Here is a 20,263-nt window from a genome sequence, read left to right on the forward strand (position 1 = left end):
GTACCTACCTATCTATCATCAATCTTCTCACTTTCCTGTATCTGTCTTACATCTCTGTATCATCTATCCTCTAGATAACCTGTCCTTATCTGCCATCTATCTGTCATCTATCCTCTAGCTAGCCTGTGTCTCCTTATCATCAATGCATCATTTATCGTCTAGCTTCCCTGAATTTCTGTGATCAATTTATCTATCTATCTATCTATCTATCTATCTATCTATCTATCTATCATCTATCATCTACGATCTAGCTATCCTGTATATCTATACCATCCATGAAACATTTATCTTCTAGTTCTCCTGCACCCTGCTTATCTATATCTATCTGTCTGTTATCTTTCTGTCTACCTACCAACTTAATGTACCTACCTATCTATCATCAATCTTCCCATTTTCCTGTGTCTATCTTACATCTCTCTATCATCTATCCTCTAGCTATCCTGTGCCTCTCCCATCTATCATCTATCCTCTAGCTAACCTGTGTCTCTTTACCATTGATGCATTGGTTATTGTCTAGCTACCCTGAATCTCTGTGATCGATCTATCTATCTATCTATCTATCTATCTATCTATCTATCTATCTATGTATCTATCATCTACTGTCTAGCTATCTGGTTCCTATATTCCATCCACCTATACATCATCTATCCTCTTGCTATCCTGTATCTCCATACTATGGATATAGCACTTATCCTCTAGGTACCCTGAATCCCTGTAATCTAACTATCATCTATCCTCTGGCTGTACTCTGTTTGGCTTCTATCCATATATCTCATATCTAACCTCCAGGTATCTTGTATCTTATAAAATCCATGGATCATGTATCTACTAGCTACCCTGTATCTATGTTTATCTATCTGTCTGTCTGTCTGTCTGTCTGTCTGCCTGTCTGTCTGTCTATCTACCTATCTATCTCTCATTGCTCTATATCTCATCTGTCTATCTATCTATCTATCTATCTATCTATCTATCTATCTATCTATCTACAATCCAGTAGCTCTCCTGTGTATGACTTCCATCTATCATCAATCCTCTAGCTATCCTGTGCCTATATTCCATCTATGTATCATTTATCCTCTAGGTATCCTGTGTCTGTATTCTGTTTATCATCTATCCTCTAGCTATCCTGTGTCTGTCTTTTATGTATCTATCATCTGTCTCCTAACTACCCTGTATCTGTCTGCCATGTATCTACCATCTATCCTCTAGCTGTCCTGTGTCTGTCTACAATCTATGTATCATTTATCCTCTGGTCACCCTATTCTCTCTTCCATCTGTCCTTAACTTCTAGTTCTCCTGTGTCTCTCTTTCATATAATTACCCTCTTTCCTTTACCTATCCTTTGTCTATCTCCTATTTATCTATCATGTATCCTTTAGAAGCTAGAGTATAAATATTTTGTCTGTCTTCTATCTATCTATCATCTATCTTCTAGTTATCCTATATCTATCTTCTATCTGTCTATTCTCTATCCTCTAGCATGTGTCTATGTCCCATCTCTATGTTGCCTATGGTGTCTCTATCTCCATCTATTTAGCATCTATCCTCTAGATCTTCTACATACATCATCCTTTGCTCTCTCTTCTACCCTTTGCCCATTCTGTGTCTATCATCAAATCTCTTTTTCCTTTATCCCATATCTCTCCTCTATCACATATCTAGCTAATGTTCATCTTTCTTCTTTCTCTGATACCTCTATTCTTCAATTTATTATCTATTATCTAATCCTTTATATTCTATAATCTATAATTTATCATCTACTGTCTATAATCTATCATCTTTTTAAATCAATGACCTATAACTTATCACTTATTATTCACCATCCTTTATGTAGTTGTTGTACTGTATAACCCTCATCATAAAACTGGTCAGTATTTAAAAATACAGCCAGTCTGGTCCTTTTTGCCAATTGATAGCATGAGGGTACCAGAGACTGTGAACTGTGGTATAAATAGTATTACTCAAGAAAAGGAAAGCTATTTCATAAACATCAAGTTAGACAATTAAGCTTGAATATCTCAGATAGTTAACTACATAACTTTATATTAACTATTAACTGATACAACTGAAATATGAAATTATCACATTCACAGTTTACTGTTGGTGAGTTCACCATCCCTATTTCAATGATTGGGACAAGATTAAACAAGAAATAACTCAGGATTTTGCCCTATACAACAGAGCTCCAACTTACTCAACCTTACCTCTCCACTCTCTTGAAGTCAACTGGTCCTATGTTTACTGTATCCTAGCAACTATAGAACATACACTGCTTATGAGATTGGTTGAGAACATGAGACTCGCTGCCTATGATTGGTCCTAAAAGGCAAGGCTGTGATTGGTCAGAACACAAATTTAAATGGCTGTGGTGGCTGTTAGGAGCCAGGCTGTGATTAGTCTAAAATACAAAGTTAAATGACTATGATTGGTCCTAAGAGTCAACATTGTGATTTGTCTAAACATAATCCTTAGTGAATGTGATTGGTAGTTAGTGGCAAGGCTGTGATTGGCCTAAAATATAAGCCTCAATGACTGTGACTGGTTCTACAAGGCATAGCAGTTGGGCTCAATGTGTCTGTAGGAAAACATTTAGCAGTTGGCTGCCTTTCGTTTCCTGGTTTGTATCACCAGTCCCAATAAAAGACTTCTCTTAAGAATGCCTGTAAATATATCTATATCTGTATATATTATTACTTCTATTTTATGTAAATGTTTTGTCCAAATATACATATGTGTACCATATGCATGTCTGAAACCTACAGAGGTCAGAAAAATATGTTGTATCTCCTGCAATTTGAATTACAAATAGTTGTAAGGCATTAAATAGGTTCTGGGAACCAAACCTAGGTCATACACTGGAGCAACAAGTGTTCCTAACTACGGATCCATTTCTCCATCCCCCTCAAGTGAAATTTTCTTGTCTTCTCTTTATAATATAAGCTAAGATGGTAACTCAGGAAAAATCATCAGAGGAAGGAGAGAACAGAAGAGGCAGCAAAGCAGCAATGGCAGCTTAGGTGTCAGCAGACTGAACTATGAAAGCAGCCAGGTAGGTAGCTGTCTATACGGCTGCAGAAACAATAGCTGGACAGTTTAAGAATACCTACGGGAGAAAGAAGGGCAGAAGAGCAACAACAGGAGCAGGAATAGACTTGAGGCAGAAGAAGTGTTCCCAGTCATCAGCTAAGAGCTCTAATGCTGGTTTGTGTTCATAGCTAAGAAATCCCCTACCTCTATGTATATACAAGACGTAGAAAACTGGCTGCTTCCAAAGGCTGAGATATTTCCGTTTCCAAGCCGTAGAGCTGCAAGTCTAACCACAGAGGAAGACTGAAGATGCTCTGCTTTCTAGGCTCATGCAATAACTGTAATAATTATAGGGCTAAGGGTCTCAATAACAGAGGCCTGCTCAAGAACTGCAATACTAGAGGGTTTCACATCTTGCCCCTCAGATTACTGTGGATATTTTAATTTTTAAATTTTTGTTTTATTTGTTTGCTTTGACCTAAAATGTGAATGTCATTTAAATTAGCTGCCCCTCAACTCCCAAGAGTTGACCTTAAGCTCCAGATCCTCCTGCCTCCAGTTCACAAGTACTGGAATTAGAGGTCTCTGTCATCAAACACAACTCCTGCACAGCTGAGATGGAACTCAATACTCAATAAACCATATCATCAGCTCAATATTTTATGATTAATTCAAGAAATTTTTGCCGTTCATCTAGCTGTGGAAAATAAAGAGCCCCAAAACCCCACAATAATTTAAGAATAAGAGTATAAGCGTGCGTGCGGAAGGGGGCGGGTGGGGAAGCAGAGGAGACAAGCTCCCAGAGATGAGGCTCTCGTGCCCGCCCCAGCCCTGGCCCCAGCGCCCACCCGGTTGGTCCGGCCCAGCCATCCTCATCTTCCAACAACCACGGGAAGCCGCGGCTCTCCAAGTTCTACCAGCCTTTTTTTTTTTTTAATTTTTATTGGATGTTTTATTTACATTTCATATGTTGTCCCCTTACCCCATCCCCCACCCACCCAGGAACCCCCTATCCCCTCACCCCTCCTCCTTCTTCTCTGTGGATGTAACCTCTATCTACCCCTCCACTCCCACCTCCCCACCCTCAAAATTCCCACCCCCTGGGGCGTCCAGGCTTCATGAGGTCAAGGATCTCATCTTCCACCTGTGCCCGGCAGGGCCCTCCACTCTTACATATTCAACTGAAGCGCTGGATCCCTCCCTAAGTGCTCCCAGGCTGGTGGTTAGGACCCTGGGAGCTGTGGTTGGTTGGTATTGTTGCTCTACCAGCCTTATAGTGAAGATACGCAACAGTAAATCATCAGGGAGACTTTCCATTTGGTATCTAAGTAAGATGAGAATGTTTGTAATTTCCTAGAAGGAGGATTATTAATTGGAGGATCTGACAACAAACTCATTTACAGACATTATGCAACATTATATTTTGTCTTCTGTGTGGATTACTCAGAAAGTGAACTTGGCATTTTAGATCTAATTCAAGTATTTGTGGAAACATTAGACAAATGTTTTGAAAATGTCTGTGAACTGGATTTAATATTCCACGTAGACAAAGTTCATAATATTCTTGCAGAAATGATGATGGGGGGTGATTGGAGACCAACATGAATGAGGTCGTCACACAAATTGATGCACAAAATAAACTGGAGAAATCTGAGGCTGGCTTAGCAGGAGCTCCAGCCCGTGCTGTATCAGCTGTAAAGAATATGAATCTTCCTGAGATCCCAAGAAATATTAACATTAGTGACATCAGTATAAAAGTGCCAAACCTGCCCTCTTTTAAATAAATATTAAAAAGGCCACTCCCGGGTAAAACCCAGAGGGAAAGTCATCTAAGTTTACCATGCAATTGTTTACCAAAAATAGAGGAGGAGAGTCTTAACTTTGCTCTTGGATTTAAGTCAAGGTACTGTATAGAAGCTGCATAAAATCAGTACGGAAATTCAATGTTGCTTTTCTTGCTCAGTGATTTTAAAGAAATTGACTAGTTCCCATGTGATTTTTTTTCCTTTTCTAAATTGCATTCCTATGCCCTCATGAAGGCATGCCTCTATATATTGGCTATTACAATATTTCGAAAAGTAAGATGTTTCTTTAATTATGTACAACCCAAGATGTTGATGTTTTGTATGGATCACAAGTGCAGCATTCTCTAATTCTTTCTGCTGTTTGCCACAATTGTTATTTAAAGAACCAAGTACGTATAGCATGAAAACACGACCTTTTCTTTAGTTTAAATAAACTCCAAGGTAACTGGACTTCTAAAGTACCTTTCTGTTTTGCTTGGTATCTACTTTAGCAATAATTTTTTTTACAACCTTCTGACTCGACAAAGTAAATAAAAGTCTATTTTACCACTGTTAAAAAAAAAGAATAAGAGTATAAAACAGAATGGGTTTTTACTTAATAGATATCAAGGCTTGTTATAAAGCTCCAGTACTCAGGCTGGTGGACAACAATAAAGACATGTAAAACATGATGGAACAGAAGTGAAAATACTGTGATCAGTATATAAAATAAAATCTTTATTTATAATAAAAAGGGTTATAATTCTGGAGCTCATGCCATTAAAAGAAAGGCAAAGATTAAAGTTACTATTTTTCTATATCCTAGGGTAAGCAGGCTTCCTATTAGAAAATAATTTTCTGTGAAATCACAGTACAGTAACATATTCCTTTCCCAAACAGTAGACAATGATCTGTGGTCTCAAATTTATCACTGAAGATACATGCAAGTGTCAAAACTGCCAACAGTGCAAATCATTTTTTCTCTTTAAGAATGGACTGATTTTGTTCATATTTACTTTATTTATCTGTTTATTTGTTTGTTAGCAATGCTGGGAATTAAACCTAGGGCCTTGTATATGCCTGGCAAATGTTTCTCCAAAGTTTCATAATCAACCCTTTGTTCTTACTGACTTTAAAATGTGGTGTTGGGTTTTTTTTTTAAGAAAATTTATATGGGGGCTGAACAGAAGATGGCTCTGTTGGTGTTTGCCGTGCATGAGCCTGAGGAGCTAAGTTCAGATCCCCAAAACCCACATGAAAAATCCAAGTATGAAGATCTGCAGCTTTAATCCTTACACTGCACTAGAGTCTTAGTAGATATCTGAATAGTCTTGGCCAACCTAGCCAATTAGTGAGCTCTAGGTTCAGTGATAGATTCTGTCTCAAAATATGAGGTGGAGAGTGATTGAGAATGAATAATCTTTGGACTCAATTCATATGTGTACACATGTGCACACACGTAAGAATGCACACAGAGATACATATTTACCAAAAGAAATTAAAACATAAATTGCATCCATCCATATTTGCATATAGAAATAGTTTTACTTATTAAACAGTATGTAACTAGAATTAATTCATTACTGACTTTCTGCAGTAGAGAATCACTTGTATGTTTCCCATTATGCCAATGATGAGTGTTTGCAATAAAGTTCAATAAAGAATCATCAAAATTAATGTTTCAAACTTCAAGTTTCCCTCTCTACCCTGACTCTGTGACAATATCGACCTTCTCTAAAACAAATAATCTGCTGATCACATCTGAGCTCCTACCATTCCTGACAAATACAGCAGGAGCCATATCTGGAGCATGTGTAAGGCATAGAACTTTTGTCAACACCTGCTGACACAAATGTTCCAGTATTCCATGACGCTAAAAGTGTGATCCTGAATTAGAGTCAAAGTAAGTACATCTTGAGAATAATCACTGGCCCCACTTAGTTTGAGATGAGGCACATCACATTGAGTCTTCTACTTTCTTTGGACTAAAGCTCAATGCAAAATAGGTCCCACTCTAGGCTGCTGCAAGTGGGAGAAAATATATGAGTAGAAACAGAACACAAGACTGTGACCACTGCACTCAAATCTATGCAAGTAGGAAAGTGTCTCACTGTTAAGAGCATAAATTCAAGGACTTTACTTACATTGCTGATGGCTCATGGTCTCTAAATTCTCTATAAATTGAAATTGATGCTTGAACTCTTCTCCCTTGGCTTGTTCTAAAGATTTATGAAATTGAGTTTTCTGTGGGAAATGTCTACCCTTGTGGCTATCCTTGGTTCCCAATAGAGTAACATTTTCTCAGGACTAAGAATCCAAAAGCCCCCTTTGTTCTATCTTCCAGATTACATTCATTTCAGGGAGAAGCACAACATTTGTAACACTCTGGTGTATTATGGAGTGCAATGGGTGAGATTCAGACACGCATGTGTGCTGGGCAAGTGCTCTACCACTGAGCTTCACACTAGAACATTTTCTGTGTTTTTAATCAATGCAGAGACTACTGATTATGTTTGTCAAGAATCTGTTATTAGCCTGGGTTTGAAATCATTTGTACTTGGCTTGACTTTTCAACTCTTCCTCTCTATGGATGGGAGATCTTTGCTGAATTTCTTCTTCTTAATGAGTCTTAATTCTCTACTTAATCTTTAATATACATAAAGCAGCTAGAGTTGCAGCAGCTTTTCAGGGGTTGTAACTTGGAGAGTGTCAGTAGCAGTCTAAAATCACAAAGATACGGCAAGAAGAAACACTTATCTCTGAATAGGAAGTGACAGAAAAGTCATGGCTGTGCAGAGAAGTTTTGTAAGAAGAATGAGTAAGCCAGTAGCCTGTGTCTACAGAGAAAGCCAGCTGGATAAGTTATATTATCAATTGGTGATGTCTCGTGTCTGGCTACAGAGTTACATTATCAAAATGAGTTCTGTGTCTCCATAATGAGCAATATATGACACTCTAGGGGTAGTGACCTGCATCAGTGATACCCCCTCCCCTCCAAAACCAAAGAGCAGTAGTAATGAAAGGAGAAGATGAGCAGACAAACATTTCCCTGGATTTTTGCTGGCACCAAGTTGGGTAAGGATCCACGAAGGATATTGGCCAGAAATCATTAACTGAAGTATTCATCCATGATGTGCTACACAAAGAACCTGGAGTACAGCTGCAGGAGGACACACTGAGAAAAATGTTCTGCTGTCAAGGGAAACATAAAGGCTAAGAACAGAGATATTAAAAGACAAACAATGCAACAATCAGATTATCTGGACAAAACTGAGAGAACGAGAGAACAAAGATGAAAATGATATAAAGCTTTTCGTAGTGCCAATGAAAGAGAGAGAGAGAGAGAGAGAGAGAGAGAAGGGTTTTTGGAAAGCCAGTTGTGTTGGATGGTGTTGGATGGTGTTTTTGCTGGAGCAAACACGTGCAAGAATGTTTCCTTAAAGTGGACACAGGAAAAAGGCTAAGGCAGACTTGTGAAGGAACTTTTCTCTGAAGCAGATACGGGAGAGAGGATACTCTGCTAAAGCAAGCGTGTGAAAGGATTCTTTCCTAACATGAAGGATTCGTTGCTAACGACACACAGGTGTGTCCATCTTACATTGCATAGCTGCATTTGTCAGGACTCCATAGAGAGAAATGCACCAAAAAACTTCTGGTGGTGTGCTGCAGTTTCTTGTCACTTTTGCAGACTTGGGCTGATTGGCAGAGTGAAGTCAGCTGAGACAAACGCATGTGCTGAGGCAACACACTTGCTGAGGCAAGATCCGTGAAGGACATGTGATGTTTGGAGGGTATGACTAGGACTCTGTACGGACAGTGATGGAGGCTGAGCTTGACTTGCTTATAAAGCTAGCTGTGCTTATAAAGCCTGTGGTCTCGAGTCTTCCCTGAACTTAGCTTGTGCCCCCTGAGAGAAGCAAAACAAAGAACTTCTGGCTTTCCTCCTGGTCCTTCCTGCTGACTCAGGTCAAGACTGAGACCTGGCTGTCTCGGATAGGTAGTGCCACAGCTGCTGATTCATATTTTCTATCCTGACTCTAAGGAACTGAACTTCTGGTGTATCCATGAAGTGTTTGTGAGTGGAATGAGCTGCCACTGCCTGCTAACCTGTAAACTGAACTGCTGATTTCCATACAATGCAGATGGGAGTTGCTCCAAAGAACCTTCCTAAACAGCTCCACTTCTCCTGCATCCTTTCTTTCCCAGTATCTCTGCTGGGTGGTGGGATACAAAGGAGGATAAATCCTTTAAGAACCATAACTAAAAATAGGTTTTGAAAAATTAAAGTTTCAAAGAGAGAGAGAGAGAGAGAGAGAGAGAGAGAGAGAGAGAGAGAGAGAGAGAGAGAGAGAATGACATACTGATTTACAGAGAGAGACAGAGAAACAGAGACACAGTGAGACAGAGATTGCCCTCTCTGGTCCCTGAAGTGGAAGACAATGGTTACTAATCAGTGCTCTCTGACCCAGGGAGACCTGCTTTTGCTCTAGGGTAGCCTGAATCCCAGGTAGATGTTGTTATTCCTCCAGATGAACTCTATTGAGTCTAGGAGAACTCTATGGACTCAATGGGCAATAATGGCCAGAAAGTGTTTAAAATGTTTACATTGAATTGGAAAGAAAAGTAGAAAGGATCTAGAGAAAAGCAGAATACAGAGATGGATACATCTTTGAATATTACTCTAGTTCCAGTAGTTTTTTTAAACCTCTACATACTTACAATGTTATTGCAGAAGATAATCACCATACAAAATTTTCTGTGCATTCTCAAGGATCAATTCTTTAGGCTGAGAGAAACATGCACATGTTTTTATAAACCTCTGCTTAAGTAAATAAAAAATAGTCTATCAAATCTCAGTATGATTCCAGAATTTTTTTTACATTTGTAGAGAAAATTCAGGATATCATTTCATAAACTTGAATGAAGTCATCTTCTGTGATTCATATAAGACTTATTTAAAAACATTTAATCAGTAAGCAAGTCTAAAATATTTACAGTTCTAAAGTAGACAAAAATGATGTTAAACTACATCAAACCAACTCTGGAAACTTCCAATTTATTTCCAATCAAATTTTCTTCAAAATTAGAGCTCATTAACTGCATTTACTTATCTTGAGATACAGGAACTTAGCAATAAATAAAGGCACCTGCAGCCAATCCTAGTGACAGTACCTTCCTCTTTTGACATACAGGGGAATGAAATCCAGATATTTCAGCTCATTTCCTAAAATCAGAGTTAGTGTGGCAAGTGGTGCCACCTGGGCCTAGCTCACTGCAGTAGCTTTTCACTTTCTAGTGTAGTCCAGCTCATAGGATGCTATCAAATGCAGCTGAACATGTCACACACTGTCTCCCACCCACATTCCTTACATCTCTTCAAATTCCATCTGTAACCTTTGTAGTTCATTGGGAATAAGCAGAAAACCCAATGTTTCTTCTGTTTCTTGTTCTCTTAGCTATCAACAAAACACTGTGATGCCCCATAGCAAGTACATTTATGTCCAATAGGCTTTCTGCAACTGATCATGTTCTTGAAAGTCATCAAAAACCATAAATGTAATGACAGCATGTCTGTAAACACACAAATGTCTGAAGTTGGAAAAATGAGGGGATGGCTTTTATCATGCAGAAAGCCTTGTCCCTTGACAGCAATAACAGAAACACAGGGCTTAAATATCTGAGAATCCCTGGTCTATAGCAAAGAGTGACACTACCTTGAATTTCAAGATTCTAGATGATGTTGAGCTAAACAAAAGTATGAAAGTACATTTCACCCTGATTTTGATTCTACCCTTGCCTTCCCACATATCCCCATTCTATTGGTTGGCTTCTAAGCATTTCCTACTCTTCCCTCTAGCCCAGACCTCACCAAGAGCCTCTGTGGTCATTTTCTATTGACATCATCAGAATAGGCCATTACATCTAAGAACACAATGACCAGAATGTTGTCCCTGAATGTCTCTTGTAGTTAAATGTTTACACAGAGAAAGTTCACTCTTATCTTTTATTTCCTAATTCTACCCTGTTTTAGGTGCTCATGTATTCTGCGCAAAACTGGACAAACTGGGTTAAATGTTCACTATTTCTTTCCAAGCTCAACTAATGGACACTTTTCCTCCTCCACCACCATATTGTTCTCCTAAGCTCCCATTCCTCAGTTAATCCTGATGTGTCAATATTAATTCCTTTCCAAAAGAAAGAAGTTTCAGAGCTTACCTAAATGGGTAATGAGAAGCTTAAAATGGATCTTTGATAATTCACTTGTAAGAAAATAGAGGAAATGACAAAGATCAACAGCAGAACATCTTCTAGACCCATATCCTGCCTCTCTCCACCATATAGCACTTGTGTAAAAAGCAGAGGCTCATCTATGGACACAAATGCATGCTTCCCACTCATAGATTTCTTCAATTACCATGAAAACTAAACCCAATCCATTCATTTGCCATTTATTTTCAGCTGTGGAACTGGCCTCGTGTAAGATGTGTATAAGATGGAATCTCAGAGTTGTTTTAATTTGCATTTCCCTGATGACTAAGGATGTGAAATATTTCTTTAAGTGCTTCTCAGCCATTTTCTTTTTTTCTGTCTTTCTTTCTTTTTTTTTTTTTGGTTTTTCGGGACACGGTGTTCTCTGTGTAGCCCTGGCTGTCCTGGAACTCACTCTGTAGACCAGGCTGGCCGTGAACTCAGAAATCCACCTGCCTCTGCCTCCCAAGTGCTGGGATTAAACGTGTGCACCACCACTGCCCGGCTTCTCGGGGATTTTCATATTCTATTTTTGAACTGGGTTATTTGGCTTGTTGATGGCTAATTTCTTGAGTTCTTTATAAATTTTGAATATTAAGCCTCTGTCAGATGCAAAATTGGTCAAGATCCTTACCCAGTCTGTGGGCTGCCATTTTGTCCTATTGACCGTGTCCTTTGTCTTACAGAAGCTTTTCAGTTGCCCATTTATCATTTGTTGATCTTAGAGCCTGAGACATTGGAGTTCTGTTCAGGAAATTTTCCCCTGTGCCCATGGGTTCAAGGGTATTTCTCACTTTCTCTTCTATGAGATTTAGTGTATCTGGTTTTAGTTGAAGTCCTCGATGAACTTGGACTTGAGTTTTGTTTAGGGTGATAAATATAGATCCATTTTTATTCTTCTACACATCGAGTTCGACCAGCATCAGTTGTTGAAGATGCTTTCTATTTTTCCATTGTATGGTTTTGGCTTTGTTGTCAAAAATCAAGTGTCCATTGGTGTGTGGGTTTATTTCTGGGTCTTCAATTCCATTCCATTGATGGACATGTCTGCTTATGTATCAATACCATGCAGTTTTTATCACTATTGTTGTGTAGTATAGCTTGAGGTCAGGGATGGCGATTCCCCCAGTTCTTTTATTGTTTCAGATTGTTTTGGCTATCCTAAGTTTATTATTTTTCCATATGAGGTTGAGAATTGTTCTTTCAAGTTCTATAAAAAATTGTTGGAATTTTTATGGTCATTACATTGAATCTGTAGATTGATTTTGGTAACATGGCCATTTTCACTATGTTAATCGTGCCTATCTATGAGCATGAAAGATCCTTCCATCTTCTTATGTTTTCTTCAATTTCTTTTTCCAGGGACTTGAAGTTCTTGTCATACACATCTGTTACTTGCTTGGTTAGAGTTTCGCCAAGATATTTTATATTATTTGTGGCTATTGTGAAGGGTATTGTTTCCATGATATCTTTCTCAGCCAGATTATCATTCGTATAAAGGAAGGCTACTAATTTCATTGAGCTAATTTTCTATCTAGCCACATTGTTGAAGATGTTTGTCAGCTGTCGTTCTCTGGTAGAATTTTGTGGGTCGTTTGTGTATACAATCATATCATCTGTGAATAGCAATACTTTGACTTCTTGTCCAAATTGTATCCTCTTGAGCTCCTTTAGTTGTCTTATTGTTCTGGCTAGAATTCAAGTATTATATTGAATAGATTGGGAGAGAGTAGACAGCCTTGTCTTGTCCATGATTTTAGTAGAATTTCTTTAAGTTTCTGTCCATTTAGATTGACGTTGGCTATTGGCTTGCTGTATATTGCTTTGATTATGTTTAGATATGTGCCTTGTATCCCTAATCTTTCTAATACTTTTAACATAAATGGGGTGTTGAATTTTGTCAAAGGCCTTTTCAGCATCTAATGAGAACTATGTAATTTTTTTTTACACTTTGCTTATATGGTGGCTTATATTGATGGCTTTTTATTTTATTGAATCATTTCTGCATCCCTGGGATGAAGCCTACTTGATCATGATGGATGATGTTTTTGATACATTCTTGGATTCAGTTTGTGAGCATTTTATTGAGTATTTTTGCACCAATGTTCATATGAGAAATTGGTCCAGAGTTCTATTTCTTTGTTGAGTCTTTGTGTGGTTTAGGTATCAGGGTGACTATGGCTTCATAGAATGGGTTTGGCAGTGTTCCTTCTGTTTCTATTTTGTGGAATAGTTTGAGGAGTACTGGTACTAGCTCTTCTTTGAAAGTCTGGTAGAATTCTGCACTAAACCTTCTGGCCCTGGGTGGTTTTTTTTTTTTTTTTTTTTGGTTGGGAAATTTTTAATGACTCTATTTCTTTACAGGCTATAGGACTTTATAAATAGTTCGCCTGATCTTGATTCAACTTTGGTCAGTGGTATCTGTCTAGAAAGTCATCCATTTTGTTAAGATTTTCCAATTTTGTTGAGTACAGGCTTTTGAAGAAAGACCTAATGGTTCTTTGAATTTCTTCATTGTCTGTTGTGTCTGCCTTTTCATTTCCGATTTTGTTTATTTGGATACTCTCTGTCTTTTGGTTAGTTTGACTAAGAGTTTGTCTATGTTCTTGATTTTCCAGAGAACCAGCTTCTAGGTTCATTGTAGTTTTGTTTGTATTGTTTTCGTTGTTTCTAACTGATTGATTTCAGCCCTGATTTTGGTTATTTCCTGATCTCTACTCCTCTTTGGTGTGCTTACTTCTTTTTTTCTAGAGCTTTCAGGTGTACTTTTACATTGCTAGTATGAGAACGTTGTGATTTCTTTATGGAAGCACTTAGTGCTATGAACTTTTCTCTCAGCACTGCTTTCATTTGTGTCCCATATTTTGGAGTATGTTGTGCCTTCATTTTCATTGAATTCTAGAAAGTCTTTTTAATTTTTTCCCTGACTCAGAAATCATTGAGTAGAGAGTTCTTCAATTTCCATAAGTGTAAGTTTCCCAGTGTTTCTTCTGTTGTTGAAGTCCAGCTTTAATCCATGGTTGTCTGATATGATACAAGGCGTTATTTCAATTTTCTTGTATCTATTGAGGCTTGCTCTGTGTCTGTCCATATGGTCAATTTTGGAGAAGGTGCTGAGAAGAAAGCATATTCTTTTGTGTTTGGGCGAAATATTCTATAGGTGTTTGTTAGGTCCATTTCATTTATAATATCTGTTAGTTTCGTTATTTGTTTAGTTTTTGTCTGGATGAGCTGTCAACTGGTGAGAGTGGAGTATTGAAGTCTCCCACTATTAATGTGTGGGGTTTGATGTGCAGCCTTAAGCTTTAGCAATGTTTCTTTTACAAATATTGGTTTCCTTATGTTTGGAGCATAGATATTCTGAACTGAGACATCATCTTGGTAGGTTTTTTCCTTTGTTGTGTATGAAGTGTCCTTCCCTGTCTCTTTTGATTAATTTTTGTTGAAAGTCTATTTTATTAGATATTATAATAACTATTCCAGCTTGCGTTTTGGGTATGTTTGCATGGGATACATTTTCCCAGCCCTTTACTCTGAGGTAATGTATATCTTTATTGCTAAGGTGTGTTTCTTGTATGTAGCAGAATGATGGATCCGGTTTTCACATACATATTATTATCCTGTATCTTTTCATTGGGGAATTGAGTCTATAGATGTTGAGAGATATTAATGACCAGAGTTTATTTCCTGTTACTTTAATGTTGTAGGTATTTGTTTGTGTGTGTGTCTGTGTGTGTGTGTGTGTGTGTGTGTGTGTGTGTGTGTACTTCCCTTGGTTTTGCTGGTATGGAATTACTTATTTCTTGTGTTTTCTTAGATGTAGTTATCCTCCTTGGTTTAGAGGTTTCCCTCTAGTATTAACTGTTTGGATGGATTTGTCGATAAATATTGTTTGAATTTAGACTTGTCTTGAAATATCTTGTTTTCACCATCTATATTGATTGATTTTTTTCTTGGTATCTGTCTAGGCCCTTCTAGATTTTAGAGTCTCTGCTGAGAAGTGGAGTCTGTAATTCTGATAGATCTGCCTTTGTATGTTATCTGCCCCTTTTTCCTTGCTGCTTTTAATATTTTTTCTTTGCTCTGTAGATTCGTGTTTTGATTATTATGTGGAAGGAGGATTTTCTTTTCTGGTGCAGTATAATTGTTGTTCTATATGATTCTTCTATGCTTATAGGCATTGCTTTCTTTAGGTTGGGAAAGACTTCTTCTACGATTCTGTTGAGAATATTTTCTGGGCCTTGGAGCTGAGACTCTTTTCATTCTTCTATTCCTATCATTCTTAGGTTAGATCTTTTCATCATATCCCAGATTTCCTGGATGTTTTGTGTCAGGAATTTTTTAGATTTAACATTTACTTTGACTGATGTATCAATTTCTTCTATTGTTTATCTTCTATGCCTGAGATTCTCTTTTCCGCCTCCTGTATTGTGTTGGTGATGCTTGTATTTGTTGTTGTTCCTGCTCTCTTCCCCAGGTTTTCCATCTCCAGGATTCCATCAATTTGTGTTCTCTTTATTGCTTCTATTTCCACTTTCAGATCATGCAGGTCTTTATTTTATTCCTTCACCAGTTTAATTATTTTTTCTTGTATATCTTTAAGGGATTAATTTGTTTCCTCTTTAATTACTTCTACCTTTTTACTGTATTTTCATATATTTCTTTAAGGGATTTATTCATTTCCTCTTTAAAGGCCTCTATTATCTTTATAAGATTGGATTTAAGGTAATTTTCTTGTCCTTCCATTGTGATAGAATATCCAGGGCTTGTTGTAGAAGGATAGCTGTGCTTTGGAGGTGTCATATTGCCCCGACTTTTGTTGATTATGTTCATTGGAGGACTTGTAGCCTTCTGGATGGCTTTGGTTCCTGAATGTTCCTATCGTAGTAGGTACTGGGAGGGGATTAAACTTGATGGTCCTGATGTGACAAGCCTCTGATGGGTATCCTTGTGTTGTATGGTTCTGGATCTGTATGGTTCAAGAGTCTGAGGCCCGATGAAGGCAGAAGGAGAGGTGTCAGTAGAATGGATATCTGCCAGGCATAGCAGGCTCCTCAAGGCAGTTAGGCTTGTTCCAGAAGACTCAGAAAACAGGGAAGGTGGGTAGAGGAAGGGAATCTTTCAGATTATGGGGTTTTTAAATTAACAAATTATAGTCTTCTCCCTCCCAAACAAAATATACAGAAATATTATGCCAAGGCTTTCAAAGTTGTGTAGATTTAAGGAAATTATTTTTCAGTGTTTCCTTAAAGAAAACTAGCACATTACAGTAGAAGGGGGAAAGCCAACCAGTGGGAGTCTAAGACAAGAAGATTAATACAGAAGAAAGGCGAATGGGGTGAATATGAAGAAAACCAACTGGATATGCATAAGAAATTTCATAATAAAACCCACTGTTAAACAAGTCAGTAGCTCATATCTATGATACAAGCACTCAAGAAGCTAATATAGGAGGATCACTACAAGTTTGAGGTCAGCTTGAACTACACACTGAACTTTGTCACTTTGGCTTCAGAGTGAATACTTTCACTCAAAAAAAAGGAGGATGAGGAGGAAGGAAGGAAAGAAACTCATTGTTTTGTTTTGTACAACTAATATAATGCTAGTAAAAAATACAAAGAAATGAAAGTAGATTTGTCCACCAACATGGAATATCATTTTCTACAGTGGAAAAATTATGTGTTTACATAAAAAGACTTGAAATTGGTCTATAATCCAAACAGCTTTAAAGACAGGGAGATGAAAAAAGAAAAACAAAATCAAATGCCATCAAGCCTGACTGCATAGGGGTTGATGTCAAAAGTATCCCCTCTCCAGGAAAAAGACATTGGGACAGGTATGGCCCTCATGCCTCACTGGACAATGACAGGGGGACTGGAGCCATTACAAGGTCCCCTTCAAATACTGGAGGTCAGGCCTCTATCCCCGCCTTCACAAAATTAGAATCACCACAGCCCTTCTATACTTAGAGAAGGGAGGAGATGTCAGGGACAGCCCTGCTTACACACTGAAGGCCTAAAATCAGCCATAGGCCTAAAATGAGCAATAGGCCTGTCATGTATGTATACTAACACCAAGTCTTGGGTCTCAGTGGAAAAACACTGAAACAGATGGCTATAAGCTATTGTAAACAGGCAGCTTTTGTGGAAATTTACCAGCCTGAGTAGGCATAGACCTTGTAAATAGGTAGCCTTGGCAGACAATACCAACTTAGATAAGGACAAGCAAGTCATAGGCAGAGTCATAGTGACCTGTCCCCTGAACCTTCACCCAGCTGATATCCTGTTCTGAAAGATATCTGTATTCCCCCTGAACACCCACACTCCAGTGTCATCCCCTTCCCCATGTCCTGCCTTTCTGTGTTTATAACCTCTGTGTGAATGAATTACAATTTGAAAAAAATAAATAAATTATTTTAAAAAATCAAATGCCATATTCTGGAAGCTCTGGGAGCATGCATATCAAAGCCATAGCTTCATGCAAAGTAGGCAAGGGTTCTACCACCATGTATGGCCTCATTCCTGAAATACTGTACCAACCTCTTGTCCATCACAAGTGTTACTCACTCCTGTCCAAAGAGATGTAAACAGATTTACAAAAGTGTGGCAAGCCAACAGGACAGAGATGAGGAGAGGAGAAATCTCTAGCCTATGAAGATAACATCTAAATGTGTCAAGGAAATTGTGGTGTTTTTGCAACAAAGGAAACATATATATGTATGCATATATATGATTATAAGTAAGGAACAATTTCCCAACCTAGTGGAGATGCATCAGGAATTTCTGCTGCCTCCAGTCACCACAACCCAGTCAATATGTCAAGGGACTCTGACATAAAGATACTTTTATGTCCAGTTATTTTTGTTTATTTATTTTAAGTACTGCATATTGAAGCCAAGGCCTTAACACATGCACTCTAACACTGAACTGTATCCTTGGTCCCATTTTTGCTTTTTCTTTAGAAACAGAGTCTGATTAAGTTGTTCAGCCAAGATTTGAATTTCTGGTCCTCTTTCTAACTCTCCTGAGTTGCTGGTTTTACAGACAGGCCCACACCACTAAGCATGGCGATCATAAAAGCTTGATACTTTGGGCTGGTTGTGGTGGTTCATGCCTGTAATTCTAGAACTATATGGAAAACTAACGAAACTGAAAGGTAGCTGTTGCAGAAAGAATAGACATTGGATAAGAGCCTGATATGGATGTCTCCTCAGAGGCCTTCAAGAGTCTGACATATTCAGAGGCAGATGCTCACAACTAGCCATTGAACTGATCATGGGGTTCTCAATGGAGGAGTTAGAGTGAAGACCATTGGAGCTGAAAGGGTTTGTGGCCCCATGAGGAGAGCAACAATACCAACCAACCACAGCTCCCAGGGTCTAAACCACCAGCCTGGGAGCACTTAGAGAGGGATCCAGGGCTTTAGATGAATATGTAAGAGTGGAGGGCCCTGCTGGGCATAGGTGGAAGAAGAGAACCTTGACCTCATGAAGGCTGGACGCCCCAGGGGGTGGGAATTCTGAGGGTGGGGAGGTGGGAGTGGGGGGGGTAGATAGAGGTTATATCCACAGAGAAGAAGGAGGAGGGGTGAGGGGATTGGGAGTTCCTGGGTGGGTGGGGGATGGGGTAAGGGGACAACATATGAAATGTAAATAAAACATCCAATAAAAAAATTTAAAAAAAAAAGAATAGACATTAGAGAGGATAAATTTCAAGTACACTATGAAGGAGGCTGACTAACAGCAGATACAAAAAGTCCAAAGTTCTTACAGGGAGCTGTTTCTTGGGCAATTGGAGCTTATAGGTTAACTTCAGGTCTTAAGTTCCCACTTTGAGTTGTACTCTGGATCAAATCCTTGACTCTGTGATGGATACTTGTTTATACTGGGACCCAAAAACCATCAGCTTAATAATTCTAGATAGGAATTATCATTTAGTCGATTTATTTATTTAGTTATTTAGTCATTTGTTTGATCTCAGGTCCCCTTTTTGTAATATTTTTTAGTACTGCCAGATTATAATACCAATCCCAAATGATTTGTATAGAAATAACAATTTTCTCTTAAAGCCATATAATACCTCTTTGTTCTCCATAAAGCAGGCCAAGTGTCCTATCATACGGTAGAACTATTTCAGTTAATTAATCCACCAGTTGATAAATCTGGGCCCACTTTCCTCGTATGCCAGTTGGCATCACAGATAGCAGTTTTGTCCCCTATGTCAGGGAATTTACTTTTGTCTTAGCCCTTCATCCTGTTAGTGGGGCAAGGAACAAAATACTCTCTTCTATATCTACTTAAAGCTGAAAATAGGGCATCACTGTCAGGTCCCAGGAAGGCTGAAAGGCTAGTCAAAGGCTGGGCAATGGGGCATTTATCAGAAGCATCTGGTTAGCTGAGCCAGCTTAAGGCAGGAAGTAATCATATCAGTTGAAAAGGTTTACATCTGCTTTCAGGAAAGTCTGGAGCTGAGCATTTGGCAGTCCACAGGTTGATCCCTGGATGGTGTCTGTCAACCAACATGAAAATCTGCTGCAACAAGTCAAGACTATGACAAAAAGTTAGTTTAGAAACTTTAGATGGAAATCTCACATTTGTAACTTTTAGGTCCATAGTCCTAGTATTTGGAGGATGTGAGGAATCCAAAGACCAGGAGAGAAATCTCATTCTCATGAATAGACAGGTGTGGGACTGTAAGCTGTATTTATCTGGAGTCCGCTTGACCTGTGACACAAGAAGATCCAAGTCTTATGATTTCTTTCATTCCATGAAGTTTTCATGAAGTTTTAGCTTACAAAAAGAAATAAATGTTCTAGATATACTGGCATTAGTCTGTAGTAAAATCCAAATTGTGAAATATCTGGAGTAGACTCATACTTTTTTAGTCCTAGTAAAAACTATTTGGTTTAAAAAGCATGAACATTTTTCTCTGTCCAGAGAGCCAGATATATGTTGTAACTCTGTGACAAGTATCTTTAAATCTATTTTTAGAAGAAAACCAAAGAAAATTTAAAATCTGGAGCTCATGACTGAATGGTAAATAGTCAGTCTTCTGCCAGCTTATCAGAACTCCACTGATCAATAGTAAAACTCTGAACCCTCGAAATCTTAGTATAACAGTGGCACAAAAGGGGAAAGAAATCTGAAGCATTTCCAATTTTCACATACCTTAAATCATTTTTTATACTTTTAAAACTTGTATTAA

General features: G+C 38.3%; 1 pseudogene; it reads left to right on the forward strand.

Annotated features, from left to right (window-relative positions):
- The first annotated feature begins 3,035 nt into the window (after positions 1–3,035).
- LOC114639238 lies at positions 3,036–4,943 on the forward strand (annotated as a pseudogene).
- Positions 4,944–20,263: the final 15,320 nt, after the last annotated feature.

This window comes from Grammomys surdaster, unplaced genomic scaffold (assembly GCF_004785775.1).
Source record: "Grammomys surdaster isolate TR1022 unplaced genomic scaffold, NIH_TR_1.0 125690, whole genome shotgun sequence".
NCBI lineage: Eukaryota > Metazoa > Chordata > Mammalia > Rodentia > Muridae > Grammomys > Grammomys surdaster.